The sequence below is a fragment of the Podarcis pityusensis genome (assembly GCF_964106645.2).
Source record: "Podarcis pityusensis genome assembly, chromosome: 7".
In the NCBI taxonomy this organism is placed as follows: Eukaryota; Metazoa; Chordata; class Lepidosauria; order Squamata; family Lacertidae; genus Podarcis; species Podarcis pityusensis.
The window spans coordinates 90,986,498-91,002,166 of NC_138031.1; the positions used below are offsets into that span (position 1 = coordinate 90,986,498).

The 15,669-nt window shown below is 49.5% G+C and overlaps 1 protein-coding gene across 1 annotated transcript in view; it reads right to left on the reverse strand.

Annotated features, from left to right (window-relative positions):
* LOC308481001 (uncharacterized protein) overlaps window positions 1-15,669 on the reverse strand; it is a 424,851-nt gene that overhangs the window by 231,383 nt on the left and 177,799 nt on the right. The window lies entirely within an intron of this gene.

Consider the following 15,669-nt stretch of genomic DNA (forward strand, 5'->3'; position numbering starts at 1 on the left):
CTATTAAACCCTGCAGGTACCACATGAAGTGTAAGGCATGCGCAGCAAACAAGGTGAAAATGGCTGCTACAAGCTACAGAACCATACCAGGTAATGCATGCTGATCTAGTTGGTCCACTATCGCCCTCTTTGGGTGGAAACAGGTACTTCATGGTCCTCACTGATGCATTTTCCAGGTATATTTATGTGTTCAATCTCAAGCAGAAATCAGAGGTTCAAGGAATTCTGTGCTTGGTTGGAAAATGTGCATGCTAAGAAGGTAAAGACTCTTTTTACTGATCGCGGGGGGGGGGGGGAATTCACTTCTCAGCAGTTTGAAGCTTTTCTGACTGAGAAAGGAATTCAACACGATTTGTCTAGTCCTCGTTCTCCATGGATGAATGGACTTTGTGAGAGGGCAAATCAAACATTGCTTCAAGGGTTGAAAACCTTGCTGCATGATGCCAATCTTCCAGAGAGTTATTGGGCCGAATCTCTCGCCTGTTTTGTTTACAGTTATAATCGGAGATTATCATCATCGATCGGTTGTACCCCCTATGAAAAGATGTTTGGCAAGAAACCATACATCAAACACATGAGAATTTTTGGTTCTGACATGTGGGTTCACACACCACAAAGCTCCAAGTTAGGCAAGCGTGGATTGCATGGTATCTTTCTAGGGTATCAGAAAGGTTCTTACAGAGTAATCATGACTGACTCTAAGACAATTAGGCTCACTAGAAGTGTTGAGTACAATGCCAAGTGGGGGGAGAATGGGCGAATTTTCCAATGTTATCCTGATGACAGTGAAGAGACTGAGGATAAGCAACAGCCACAGCTGCAGCAACAACTGACACCCACTGATGAAGGTCCTGATTCTGAATCTGAGACTGAATCGGATGAAAAGCTAAAGTACAGAATGAACTCAGGCTTGCTAGAGAGGTTAAAAGCAACAAAAAAGGCTTTTATGGGTATGTTCGTAGCAAAAGGAAGAACAAAGAAACAGTGGGGTCACTCAGAGGAGAAGATGGTGAAATGCAAACAGGGGACACAGAAAGGGCTGAACTCCTCAATGCCTTCTTTGCCTCAGTCTTCTCCGATAAAGAAAACAATGCCCGACCTGAAGAATTTGGAGCAAATGATTCAGCAAAGGAAACACAGCCCAGAATAACTAAGGAGATAGTACAAGAATACTTGGCTAGTTTAGATGTATTCAAGTCTCCAGGGCCAGATGAACTGCATCCAAGAGTATTAAAAGAACTGGCAGATGTGATCTCAGAACCACTGGCAGTCATCTTTGAGAATTCCTGGAGAACAGGCGAAGTCCCGGCAGACTGGAGGAGGGCAAATGTTGTCCCTATTTTCAAAAAGGGGAAAAGAGAGGACCCAAATAATTACCGCCCAGTCAGTCTGACATCAATACCAGGGAAGATTCTGGAGCAGATCATTAAGCAAACAGTCTGTGAGCACCTAGAAAGGAGTGCTGTGATCACCAATAGTCAGCATGGATTTCTGAAAAATAAGTCATGTCAGACTAACCTGATCTCGTTTTTTGACAGAATTACAAGCCTGGTAGATGAAGGGAACGCAGTGGATGTAGCCTACCTTGATTTCAGCAAGGCATTTGACAAGGTGCCCCATGATATTCTTGTAAAGAAGCTGGTAAAATGTGGTCTTGACTATGCTACCACTCAGTGGATTTGTAACTGGCTGACTGACCGAACCCAAAGGGTGCTCATCAATGGTTCCTCTTCATCCTGGAGAAGAGTGACTAGTGGGGTGCCACAGGGTTCTGCCTTGGGCCCGGTCTTATTCAACATCTTTATCAACGACTTGGATGATGGACTCAAGGGCATCCTGATCAAATTTGCAGATGACACCAAACTGGGAGGGGTGCCTAACACCCCAGAGGACAGGATCACACTTCAAAACGACCTTGACAGATTAGAGAACTGGGCCAAAACAAACAAGATGAATTTTAACAGGGAGAAATGTAAAGTATTGCACTTGGGCAAAAAAATGAGAGGCACAAATACAAGATGGGTGACACCTGGCTTGAGAGCAGTACATGTGAAAAGGATCTAGGAGTCTTGGTTGACCACAAACTGGACATGAGCCAACAGTGTGACGTGGCAGCTAAAAAAGCCAATGCAATTCTGGGCTGCATCAATAGGAGTATAGCATCTAGATCAAGGGAAGTAATAGTGCCACTGTATTCTGCTCTGGTCAGACCTCACCTGGAGTACTGTGTCCAGTTCTGGGCACCACAGTTCAAGAAGGACACTGACAAACTGGAACGTGTCCAGAGGAGGGCAACCAAAATGGTCCAAGGCCTGGAAACAATGCCTTATGAGGAAGGGCTAAGGGAGCTGGGCATGTTTAGCCTGGAGAAGAGGAGGTTAAGGGGTGATATGATAGCCATGTTCAAATCTATAAAAGGATGTCACATAGAGGAGGGAGAAAGGTTGTTTTCTGCTGCTCCAGAGAAGCGGACACGGAGCAATGGATCCAAACTACAAGAAAGAAGATTCCACCTAAACATTAGGAAGAACTTCCTGACAGTAAGAGCTGTTCGACAGTGGAATTTGCTGCCAAGGAGTGTGGTGGAGTCTCCTTCTTTGGAGGTCTTTAAGCAGAGGCTTGACAACCATATGTCAGGAGTGCTCTGATGGTGTTTCCTGCTTGGCAGGGGGTTGGACTCGATGGCCCTTGTGGTCTCTTCCAACTTTATGATTCTATGATTCTATGATTCTATGATTCAGAGGATTTCAAGAGTGCTACGGCCTCTATGCAACCCTCTGAAGGCTCTGATCGAGAATTGGAGGAACCATTGTTCACTATAGGTCACCATTCTCCTAAGAAGGAAGAGGAGAGTGTGGAAGACCTACGGCTAATTCGCAGGTCTGAGAGAGCCACTAAAGGTAGACCTCCAAAGAGATTTGCTGATGAATATGCTAAGACAGCAGTTGCAGCTGTTAATAGATAAACTTAGATATTTCTTTTTACCATTCTCCAAAGCATCATGAGAAGCGAAGACTCCCTGGAAAAGACCCAGATGTTGGGAAAGATGGAGGGCACAAGGAGAAGGGGACGACAGAGGACGAGATGGTTGGACAGTGTTCTCGAAGCTACAAACATGAGTCTGACCAAACTGCAGGAGGCAGTGGAAGACAGGAGGGCCTGGCGTGCTCTGGTCCATGGGGTCACGAAGAGTCGGACACGACTAAATGACTAAACAACAAAGCATCACATGTCATTGACTACTGGTACTGTCTGAAACAGGAACAACATCTTTGGTAGGACATTCATTTTTATACCCAAAATTTTACCCCTACCTTACACCAAGAGTCACATTGCAGGAGAAGATAATTACTTAGAAACCCACTTTGTTATCATCTTTTCTTGATGCTTTTTTAATTGCTCAGAAGAAACCTCTGAGTTAAGTCCCTCTTATTGCCTTTTTATTTAATTACATGTAATTTAGCCACTGTTTCAGTCCAATGCACAATTAGCTCACATCTTCTACTTCATCCAGTTTTGTCAACACATTTTGTTCCTTTTGGCCTTTTAAGTGGGCTAGCTCTCATGGATCAGCACCTCCTGTGTACAAAACGGATGGCTAAGAAAATGGAAACCAGGGCATTAACAATGAAAGTGTACATTGCAATGCGCAAGTGCCCAGAAAGTGGGCCACTCTGCACATATTTTAAAAGCAATTCAGGCAAATGGCTGCTAAAGTTTCACATCTCTCCATCTTGAGAATACTTCAGCCATGGTGTGACTTACTCAAATCCTTGCTAAAGGGACCTCTTGGGTCAAGTGCCTCATGAGGAAAGTGAAGACCTTGCCAGAATATTAACCTGAACTCAGAAAAATACTTCCAAATGTGTTGGTACTTTATAATAATAATAATTTTATCATTTATACCCTGCCCATCTGGATGGGTTTATAGATGGGGAACCTCAGATAGATGGGGAACCTCAGACCTGTGAGCCAAATGTGGCCCCAGGCCTCTCCTTGTGGCCCTTGGGGCCTTCTCCAGCCACACCCTCCTTCCTCGGGTTACTATTGCAGTTATTAATATGGGACATATGGAAGCAATAGGATGAATAAGAATGGACCCTTCTTGGGAAAATTTGTCCAGACCAAAAATATGGTTTCAAAGCTTTACTAACAGAACTGATTCCAAAACAGACTTACAACAATAATGATCATAGCTGTCAGGGGTTCAGGAGCAGAGGCAAGGGCAAGGGAGGAAACAGAGAGCGAGGGGGAGGAGGCAGAAGAAAAGATGAGTGATGACGACAACCCGAGATCTCCGAGTCTTTCCAGTGAATCAGAAGATTCACAGAAAGGAGCACCAGTGGCCAGGGCAAGGGGGGAGCCTAGGGGGACACCCCAGGAAGATAGAGCCAGAGGGGACTCAGAGGGGAGCAGTTGGAAATCGGGACCAGCGTCACCGCCAGAGAGCAGGGAAGAGGAAGGGCGCCAGGGATCAAGCGCTGGCAGCTCACAACAGGGGGGAGGGCACGAGTCAGGAGTGCCCACACCTCCATCGGGGAGCGAAGAAACGGTCAGACGGAAGGTGGAAGGTTGGGCGCGCGCGCCAAGTTCAAATGCACAGGAAGGTGGCGCAGTAGGCAGCCCGGAAAGGGAGCCAGGTCCTAAAGCCCGCTGAAAGGAGGGAGAAGAGTCAGGGGGGTCAGCGTCAGAAGAATCCCGGAAGGAAGAGACCCCGGGGGGCAGAGGGACCCAGAGAAGAACAGTCAGGCGGAAAAGGTGGAGCAGGGCTAGGATATTAAGTTGGTGTACAAGGGGCGGAGACTCAGACGGAGCTTCGCCGATCTAACCATGAGACGTAGAGTTGCACGCAGCAGATTGAGAATGGAAACTGTAACTCAATAAAGACTTTTATTTAATGATCGCTGGCTAGTGTGATCCTCTGTGAGCTAGGATCTGGAAGCAGCTCTGACAGTAAGCTCCGTCCCCAAATTGTGGGCATCTACAGCCTCGCGGAGAGGAGAGAAAGCGGGTGCCTACTAGCGAGCTCACGAACGGCAGACAACATGACGGCCGAACAGCAGATAGCGGAACTCAGAGAAGCAGTGACATGACTGAATGCCGAGGCTCTTGCATCCAGGAAGAGAGAGGAGGACGCAGCTGCCGCCTACAGGGATCTCCAGGTCAGGTTGGAAGTGCTTACGAAGCAAGGGCAACTGACACCCAAACCGGAGGGGATTGGGTTGGGGAGACGAACAGGCGGTCTGGTCTCTCACTTCGATGGGAATTTGCAACAGTACCCCAACTTTAGAGCAGATGTAATGTGTGCACTGCAACTGCTGAACAACGACTTTACAGATGAGCAAGAGAAGGTGGGATTCATCATGTCCCATTTGCATGGAGATGCTAAAGCATGGCTGCGCAATTTGTGGAGAGATAAGGATCCGGCGCTCCAAAATGCGGATGCCTTTATTAAAGCGATGGATGGGTGCTTTTTATCAAGCATAGACGTGGCTCTTGCTCGGAAGCAGATACATGGACTGAAGCAAGGGAGGGCCAGCGTAAGGCAGTACCATGCCCGCTTTTTCGCTTTGGTCAGTGCCCTGGAATGGGACAGAGATTCGGCTCCTGTAAGAGACCTGTTTTGGGAGGGATTGCACAGCTCGGTTAAAGATGAAATTGCGAGGGGGGAGAGACCCCGGACCACGCAGGAGATCGTTCAGAGGGCGCTGGCGGTGGGGGTGCAGCTGGAAGAATGTCCGTGGAGCAGGGACGAAGGGCGTGGGGGGCGCGAACCAGCCAGGGGCTCCTCCTTCCTTCCCAGAGAAGCAGCGCGTGCGCAATTCACGCCTCCGCCAGGAGGAGGAGCGGAACCTATGGAGGTTGGAGGTGCAAGGGCTCAGTCAGCAGCCAGAGCCCTAGCACCGGCACCAGTGAAAGCGAAGCCTCCTAGAGGGAACAGGAAGTGTTACATCTGCGATGATCCACAGCATATGGCGAAAGAGTGTCCCCAGAGGCTCCACAAGCACACTGCAGCCTCAGCAATGGTAACTGCAGCAACGCAGCAAGGAGAACCACAGCAGGGAAACGACGGAGTCTGGCTGGAGGAAGAGGCATTGGGGCCCAGCCAGACGTGTCTGTGAAGCAGTCCCCAGAGATTTTACAGCCCATGGACCCCCTCCCGCCCAAACCAGTAGTGAAGCTCACCGCATCTCTCCAGCTGCCCAATGGAATCACCATGGACGTGCCAATCACCATTGACTCAGGAAGCAATGCGGACTTTATAGGGCAGGACTTTGTCGACCGGCACGCCATACAGTTGCTGCCTGCCACGCTGCCCCTGCAGGTTGTCACGGTGGATGGCAGGGAGCTGCTAGGGGGGCAAGTGGTGAAGCAGACGCCACCAATGGTGATGCGACTTGGGAATCACAGGGAAATCATCAGCTTCAATGTCACTCAACTATCGGACACGCCCATTGTATTGGGCATGAGTTGGCTGGACAAGCACAGCCCGACGCTGGCTTGGTACCAGAGGCAGCTGACCTTCGGCTCTTCCTTTTGCGCTGAACACTGCATCGTGCCCCGGCAGGAAGGAGAGGAAGAAGAGTCACAGCTGCAGCTAGGCACGCTGCAAGCGGTCCCCCACAAGTACGCAGAATTTTTGGAGGTTTTCTGCGAGAAGGAGGCAGACAGGCTACCCCCCCCACAGACCATATGACTGCAAAATTGACCTGCTGCCGGGGGCGGCGCTGCCCAAAGGGAAGCTGTATTCCATGTCTGAGGACGAACTGCAGGAACTCAAAGAGTTCATAGATCATAATTTGGAGCGCGGTTTCATCCGGGAGTCCAAGGCAGCGGGGGGCAGTCCTGTATTCTTTGTTAAGAAGCGGGACACGCCCCAAAAAAGACTTGTAGTGGACTATCGCACCTTGAACAGTGTGACCAAGCCATCGGACTTCCCCATGCCCCGAATCGACGACCTCCTCGCAAAGGTACGGAAGGGCAGCGTGTTCACCAAGTTGGACCTGCGAGGGGCGTACAACCTCATTCGCATGCGGGAAGGAGATGAGTGGAAGACAGCCATGTTCACGCCCCTGGGCACCTACGAATATAGAGTTATGCCGTTTGGATTGCAAAATGGCTCCCACGTTTTTCAAGCTTTCATGCATCACATGTTGGCGGGGCTCCTCTACAAGACGTGCGTCTGTTTCTTGGATGACATCCTGATCTTTTCGGAATCGCAGCAGGAGCATGACAGGCACGTCAAGGAAGTGCTGAGCAGGCTACAGCAGCATAGGCTTTACGCCAAGCTGGAGAAGTGCCAATTCGACGTGACGGAGGTGGATTTCCTGGGCTACAAGTTGTCTGACAAGGGGCTCGCCATGGACAGCGCCAAGGTTCGAGCAGTGTTGGATTGGAAAAGCCCACGCAACCGGAAGGAGGTCCAACGGTTTGTCGGCTTCGCGAACTTCTATCGCAAGTTTATCAAAGGCTTTGCCATGCAGACAGCGGCCATCACGGACACGCTCAGCTCCAAGAAGAAGAAGTTCATCTGGACAGAGCAGGCGGAGCAGTCCTTTCAGGCACTCAAGCGTCTCTTCGCGTCGGAAGAGCAGCTGCTTCATGTCAACCCCAGCAGGCCGATGAGGGTGGAGACAGATGCTTCGGACAGAGCCGTGGGAGCAGTCCTGCTGCAGAAAGACCCGCAGGGGGCTTGGAGGCCGGGAGCGTTTTACTCCAGGAAGCTCAGCAAGTCTGAACGGAACTACACCATCTGGGACAGGGAGTTGCTGGCCATTCATGCAGCATTCAAAGCGTGGAGGCACTTCCTGATCGGCGCCAAGCACACGGTGCAGGTCTGCACGGACCACAAGAATCTGGAGCACTGGCGCACGGCACAGTTCCTGAACCAGAGGCAGATACGTTGGGCTGAGTTCTTTGCGAACTTCGACTTCCGAATAGAGTATGTCCCGGGGGACACCAACATCATGGCGGATGCTCTCTCCCGTAAGCCACAGTATCTGGAGGAGGCAACGCCAGCGGCCGCCATGCACATCTTCGCACCGACAGTGTGGGCGTGCGCTGCGGCAACAGTTGACCTGGAGGCGGTGCGACGAGCGTTGCAGGATGACTCCTTCGCGCAAGCAAAGATGGCAGAGGTGCACAGGGGCACGGCAGCGACCGACGAGTTCCAGCTGCGAGATGGATTGCTCATCCGTAAAGGGGCCATCTACGTGCCGGGAGACGAACTTCGCGCCAAGGTACTGCAGCAGCTGCACGACGCGCCCACTGCCGGGCACTTTGGCAAGGAGAAGACGGTGGAATTAGTCGCCAGAGACTTCTGGTGGCCCGGAATGAGAGGGGAAGTCGCGGACTACGTGGCGAGGTGTGACACCTGCCAGAGGGCCAAACCAGTGCACAGACCGCCGGCCGGACTGCTGGAACCGCTGCAAACTCCGTTCGAACCATGGGAGAGAGTGGCCCTGGACTTTGTCACGGATCTGCCCAGCTCGAGGGGCAAGACGGCTGTGCTGGTGGTGGTGGACTTGTTCTCCAAGATGGCACATTTCATTCCGTGTGCGAAGGTGGCCACGGCGGAACAAACCGCCAAACTGTTCATAGACCACGTGTTCAAGGTTCACGGTCTGCCGCGGTCTATTCTGTCCGACCGAGGGCGACAGTTCATCTCGAACTTCTGGCAGAAGCTGATGGGCTTCCTGAACGTCAAGATCAACCTGGCATCGGCTAGACACCCGCAGACCAACGGGCAAGCGGAGCGAGTCAATGCCATCATGCAGCAGTACCTGAGATGTTATGCGAATCAACAGCCTGCGACGTGGGTGGATTACCTGCCTCTCGCCGAGTTCGCCTACAACAACACGAAGCACGTGTCCACGGGGGTCACGCCGTTCTTCGCCAACAACGGGAGGCACCCCAGAACCTTCCCGGGACTGGAAAGAATGGGGGAGGGGGAGCCGCAGACAGCAGATGCGTTCGCGTCGGAGTTGCACGATCAGCTGCGGCGGCACCTGGAGCTGGCTAAACACACATACAAGGTACAAGCGGACAAACACAGAAGGGTTGGCGAAGAGATCCATGTGGGAGACTGGGTCTGGTTAGCAGCCCACGCAGTGCCGGCCAGGTCGTTGGCGAAGAAGAAACTAGGGCATAAACAACTGGGGCCCTACCAAGTCGAAGAGCAGGTCAACACGGTGGCTTTCAGGCTGGCGCTTCCGGAGGGTTCCAGGATGCATCCGGTGTTCCACAGATCGGTGCTCACTCCCTACAAGGCACCTCACAGGTTTCAGGAACCAGGAACGGCACCGAGTCCGCTCCGAGAGAGAACCGGGCAAGGGGGAGTGGCACAGGAGGAGCGCATCAACGAAGTCACGGAGATTTTGGACTCCAGATGGGGGGAAGAGGGGGTAGAATACTTTCTCGCCAAGGAGGGCACCCCGGCCAGTGCCAACAGCTGGGTGCCGGGCTACGCTTTAGACGAACCTCTGCTCAAAGAAGAGTTTCATGCCCTCTTCCCACATAGGCCCATGCCAGCAGACTTTTTCGACGACTGGCTTTTCACGCCCACGCTTTCAGCCAGCACGTTCCGGGGGTTCGACTCGGACGAGGAACCGACACGAGACGCCCGTTCCCCGGAGGGGTCACCCTCGGGATCTGCTTCAGAACCCTCGTATTGGTGGGATGATCGACCAGAGGAGCAGTTCCGCAGAAAGTGGCTGGAGGGTCCAGGACGAGCAACGTCTCCAGAAGGAAGCGAGGGAGAGACGGACATGGACGTTTTCGGGGACGACCCGGGTTTTGAGCACGGCGGCACAGAGATGGAAGCGGAGGTGACCGTCGTCGACGAGAGCAGGGAGGAAGAACCGGAAGACTTCAGATGGAGGCCCGCCACGGGGAGCGAACTGTATCCGACATTCGTCCCCCGGACACGGCAGCACCCAGCTCCCGCACCGGAAGGAGGGGAGGGGGGAAGAGGGGGCTTCGAGGGGGGGATGGATGTCAGGGGTTCAGGAGCAGAGGCAAGGGCAAGGGAGGAAACAGAGAGCGAGGGGGAGGAGGCAGAAGAAAAGATGAGTGATGACGACGACCCGAGATCTCCGAGTCTTTCCAGTGAATCAGAAGATTCACAGAAAGGAGCACCAGTGGCCAGGGCAAGGGGGGAGCCTAGGGGGACACCCCAGGAAGATAGAGCCAGAGGGGACTCAGAGGGGAGCAGTTGGAAATCGGGACCAGCATCACCACCAGAGAGCAGGGAAGAGGAAGGGCGCCAGGGATCAAGCGCTGGCAGCTCACAACAGGGGGGAGGGCACGAGTCAGGAGTGGCCACACCTCCATCGGGGAGCGAAGAAACGGTCAGACGGAAGGTGGAAGGTTTGGCGCGCGCGCCAAGTTCAAATGCACAGGAAGGTGGCGCAGTAGGCAGCCCGGAAAGGGAGCCAGGTCCTAAAGCCCGGCGCAAGGAGACAGGAGGGTCTGGGGGGTCGGCGTCAGAAGAATCCCGGAAGGAAGAGACCCCGGGGGGCAGAGGGACCCAGAGAAGAACAGTCAGGCGGAAAAGGTGGAGCAGGGCTAGGATATTAAGTTGGTGTACAAGGGGCGGAGACTCAGACGGAGCTTCGCCGATCTAACCATGAGACGTAGAGTTGCACGCAGCAGATTGAGAATGGAAACTGTAACTCAATAAAGACTTTTATTTAATGATCGCTGGCTAGCGTGATCCTCTGTGAGCTAGGATCTGGAAGCAGCTCTGACAATAGCTGTCAACTTTTCCTTTTTCTTGTGAGGAATCCTATTCGGAATAAGGGAATTTCCCTTAAAAAAGGGGAAACATTGATTGCTATGATAATGATACATCCAAATAGTTACATAAAATCATGTGCTTGTCCAAGCACAAGTTCAGCAACTTAAAAATATGAAATTACAGAACTGAAATCAAAGTTCTTTCTCTCCACACAGGCTCCATGGGACAGCCTGGAGAGACATCATTTGCACACCCTTTGTATTTGGTGGCTAGAGAGCAAAGACTAGCTCACACCAAAGGGCAATTTGTAACTGAATACCTGTCACAGAGTTGACAGGGAGAGCAGGTCATTTGCAAGTCAGAGAACAAGAGGGAAACACTTGGCTAACTTACAGAAGTTCTTACAGAGAACTTCTAAAGCTTGCTCCTGTCTTAATGAAGCAGTTGTCCAGACTAGCTTGTAGCTTCCCCTTCACTCCCTGTGTCAGGCCCCTCCCACAGAGCTCCAAGGAACCTGACTCTGCTCAGCAACATGCAATAAATGCCTCATTCCATGGGTGGGGTGGGGCCCTGCAAGCTGAAGGCAGAGAAACTGTCAGAGTGGCTCTGTGGGAGAACTGCCAAATCTGACCCCTGTCGCCGCCCTGGGCTGGGGCACCTGCCTGTTTCTGCCTCTTCACTACCCCTGCCTCCAGCACTTCCCAGCTCTTCCCCTCCTCTAGGCTGTGGTGAGTTTCCCACCACCAGAAGCCAGGAGCCAAATCCTCTCCCTCTGTACTTTCCCTGGGGGGCTCTTGGTCAAGCAGTTTCCACCAGTCCTCCTCATCCAGCCAGTCCCTGACAATACCCCTCCCATGTGATCTAAGTTAAACACTATGTGAGAGAGCAGCAGGTATACATTCTTAGTTAACCAGTTAGGCATTCAGAGTTCCTCACTTAGCTTCAGTGAAATTTTCCATGCTCCCTTTAGCAATACACATACTGTTTAATGGCCAATTAAACAGTTATACTTAACAGTTACACCAACTTTGGATGCTTTAGCCTGCCAGAACGCTACTAATTCATCTTGCTTGCCTGGTGGAAGGTAGACTGGGGTATGTGAATGTGTTTAGAGACTAGTGTTTAGAGATGGAGAGCTCACATTTGTCCTAGGCAAAGCAGCCAACTCCTATGGGCCTAGGTGCCTTCATCCCCCCCCATTAAATATTTGAGGGAGTCATCCCCCACTCCCCATTGTGGTATGTGAGTGGGGCTTACCTGGCTGTCCCCCCAATATTTTTTGAAGTTGGAAGAGGGGGGGAGGGAGGGAGGGAGGGAAGGAAGAGAGAGGGGGAACTCACATTTGTGCAGCTGCCTTGCCTCGAACAGGAGCAAAAAGAGGAGGAGGAGGCTCAGGGACACGAGCCTTGTAAGCCACTTTGTTTGAATTTACCGGTGAGGTGCTGGGGGAGGGACGGAAGGGGATGCCCTCTTTGTCCCTCCTTCTGGCTCATTGTGAAGAAAGCAGAGTAAGAGCCGCTTACATTTGTGTAAGGGAGAGCCATAGAGCAGGCAGACAGGAGGAAGAGAGGCTGTCTCCCTTTCCCCACCTTGGCTTTTACACGCTGCGTGCAGCTCTTGCCGGCTTCCGAGCTGCCTCCCTTCTCCCACCTCGCCAAAAAGCCATAGAGCAGGCAGACAGGAGGAAGAGAGGCTGTCTCCCGAAACTCAGCTGTTGCTCAGCTGTTGCCGGCTTCTCAGCGAGCCAAGCGGAGGAAGAGAGGCTGCCGAACAGCCAGCAAGAGCGGCTCCTCCTGCCTGCATTCGCTCCATAACGCGCACACACATTTCCCTTTACCTTTTGGGGGGGGAGTGTTATGGTGCGAAAAGTACGGTACACTTTATTTACATTCTATACAGACAATCCATAATCATGTCTGTGTTCTCCAAGGTCTGCCAGAACTGTTGCATACTGCAAAAGTGAAAGTACAGTACAAAAACATGCTCAGACGGAAGAGTTAATAATAATAATAATAATAATAATAATAATAATAATAATAATAATTTATTTATACTCCGCCCATCTGGCTTCCGTTCCCACACTCTTCTCAGACATCTCATGGGATTTATACTAATCACACTCCTTTTATTCATTGGCTGCATAAAATTCTCAACAGCCAGAAGGGAAGGTGGCCCTTGGGCTTAAAGAACTTCACTACATCATATTAGAGGAACAGGGTGAAAGAAAAGGCATTTCTAGCCTCCCCTCCTCCCATTCTGGCCAGTCAGTTTCCTCCCCTTCTAGTCTTTGGTCTCCCCTAGTAGAACTGGAATTGAAGTGTTAAGCTCCTTGAGGTTTGTACTCTGCGAGATTGACCATGTACAATGACAGTACAATGCCATAGAATAGTCAGACGACGGACTTCCGGCGGATCGCGGGAGCAAAAGCAAGCGGGATCTCTCGCTTGTGAGAGTATCCAGCTTTTGAGGGATAAAGGGGATGCTGCAAGAGCGCCGCAGCCCCCCAAACACTCTTGAAAGGTTATTCAAGAGGCAGGGGTCCCGGCACTGTCGATTTGCATTTCCCCCGGCCACCAGGTAACCTCCTTTTTGGAGGCGCCGAGTGCGGCGGGGTAGAGAAGCCGGCAGTGGGAAGCCATTTCTAACCCTCATCAGTGAAGCTCCGAGCTTGCGCACAGAAGCGATCTGTCCTCAAACAAAAGAAACCGAATTGGAAACTACAGGAATCTAAATTAAATTAATGGATTGGGACTAATTCGAAGAGGTAAGGTGGAAAAAAGGAGGTCAGCCTTGCCTGGAATTCTATTTTTTTATATATATAAATATTTATTAAAGTTTTCACAATATTACATAATGAAAAAGAAAAAAGAAAAATACAAAATAAAAAATAGTTAAAAACAATTCCACCTTTTCGTCACTTATCTTTCATTTGCTTGTTTCCCAGACCTCCTCATACCTCCCTTTTTTGTATTCCAGTTCAATTTATTAGTTCAGCAATTCCTTTCCCTCCTTATTTTATCCTGATCTTTAATCTTAATATATTATAGCATTAAAATTTTTACCTGTTAAAAATCCAATTTTTTTCATATCTTTTATACCATTACAGCTAGAAACCACTTAACTTCAATCCAACATCATTCTAACATTCGTTAATTTTGCAGTATTTCTGTAAATAGTCTTTAAATTTCTTCCAATCTTCTTCCACCGACTCTTCTCCCTGGTCTCGGATTCTGCCAGTCATTTCCGCCAATTCCATGTAGTCCATCATTTTCATGTGCCATTCTTCCAGAGTGGGTAGGTCTTGTGTCTTCCAATACTTTGCAATAAGTATTCTTGCTGCTGTTGTAGCATACTGCCTTGCCTGGAATTCTAAACACACACAAGAATAATTCACAGATCGGAATAAACTGTAAGTTAACGCAAACGGAATAAACTTTACGGATATATTTGATTATTTTTTTTAAAAAGGCTTTCAGAAAGACTAAGACTAAGGTAAAAAGGAAGGATTGAGTGAAAGCAATATTTTGACAGTCTGGCAGAGAATCAGCGGCGAACGTCGGGGAGAAGAGCTGGGGACTGATTACTTTCATTTTCAAAAAGAACTGCGTAATAGTAAGTTACGGACTTTAAAATACTTTAAAACCTTTGATATACCCCTCTAGGGTAAAGGGACAGAAGTGGAAGGATTTAGAGAAGAATTACTGTTTGTTTGTTCGCTTCTTGAGGCGTTTATGGGAACTGGAAAGTTTTCTTTTTTATCCCTTTGAAGTCCGTACCCTTCACTTCTTGAACTTTTGAGAACTGGATACAAATCGCCATATTGTTGCCAAGATGAGGGGGATTCTCTCCCTCCTTCTGGAGGAACGTAACTGATTCCTTTCTTCCAGGCAGATTAAGAGACTTAACTGCGATCTTCATTTTGGCAAGTTTTTATCAACTCTTCATTAACTTTTATTAACTCTTCATTTTACTTTCAGAGGAATTAAATGCACTGTTTTTTTCTGCTTTTTTTGGCTTTCTGTCTCTGCGGAATCTGATGGATCTGGGAGCTCCTTTTTTCTTTTTTGTGATTAGTTATTGCAACTTAAAGGTTGGATATAGCCAGGCAAGTGGCAAGAAGGGTCTGAACAGACGTCCAATGCGAATTGTGGATTTAGCCATATAAGTGGCAAGAAGATTGGCGGTGGTCTTTCACCTCTTATAAGTTTTGCACTCTTTATTTTAAAGGAAAGAGGCTGGTTATTTCGTTATTATCTTGGATTTATATAGACTTTTGGGAACTCTTCCCATCTGATTAGATTATTTTGGAACGGTTTCCTCACTGACTGATCTATTGATATATGATTGAAGTGTTGATTTGTTCATTTTGTTTGGCTTTAAAGGTTTAAATTACCTGGGTATTAGCGCTCTCACTGTGGTAATTGGGAATTTGTTGTGGAGAATTCAGTGTTTATTGGGTATAAGGATTGATTAAATAGGTAGTTTTAGGAATTTGGAAAATGACACATATGCAGAAAAAAAGCGAGGGTGCAACACCTGGAGAAAGAAAGAGTGCAAGACAGGAACCAGATTGGAAAGGAGATATAATTAAGATGTTTGCAGAATTGAAGACAGATATTAAAAACAGTGAGAAAAACATTGAGACTAAATTACGACAGATGGAGACTAAATTGGAGCAGGTCAACAAAAAAATAGATGTAACAGTCAATGAATTAAAAGGACAGATGAGAGAAATATCCAAAAGAACTCAGAACTTGGAGGAAGGGATGAAGAGAACAAAACAAGAGATGAAAAAGGTATGAAGGGAGGAAGAAAAAATTAGGGCGGATGTATCAGAAGTTAATAAGACGCAGGAGGAATTATGGGATGCTGTCGCAATGAATGAACTTCGACAAAGAGAGACAAACCTTAGGTTTAGGTCTGTGCCGGAG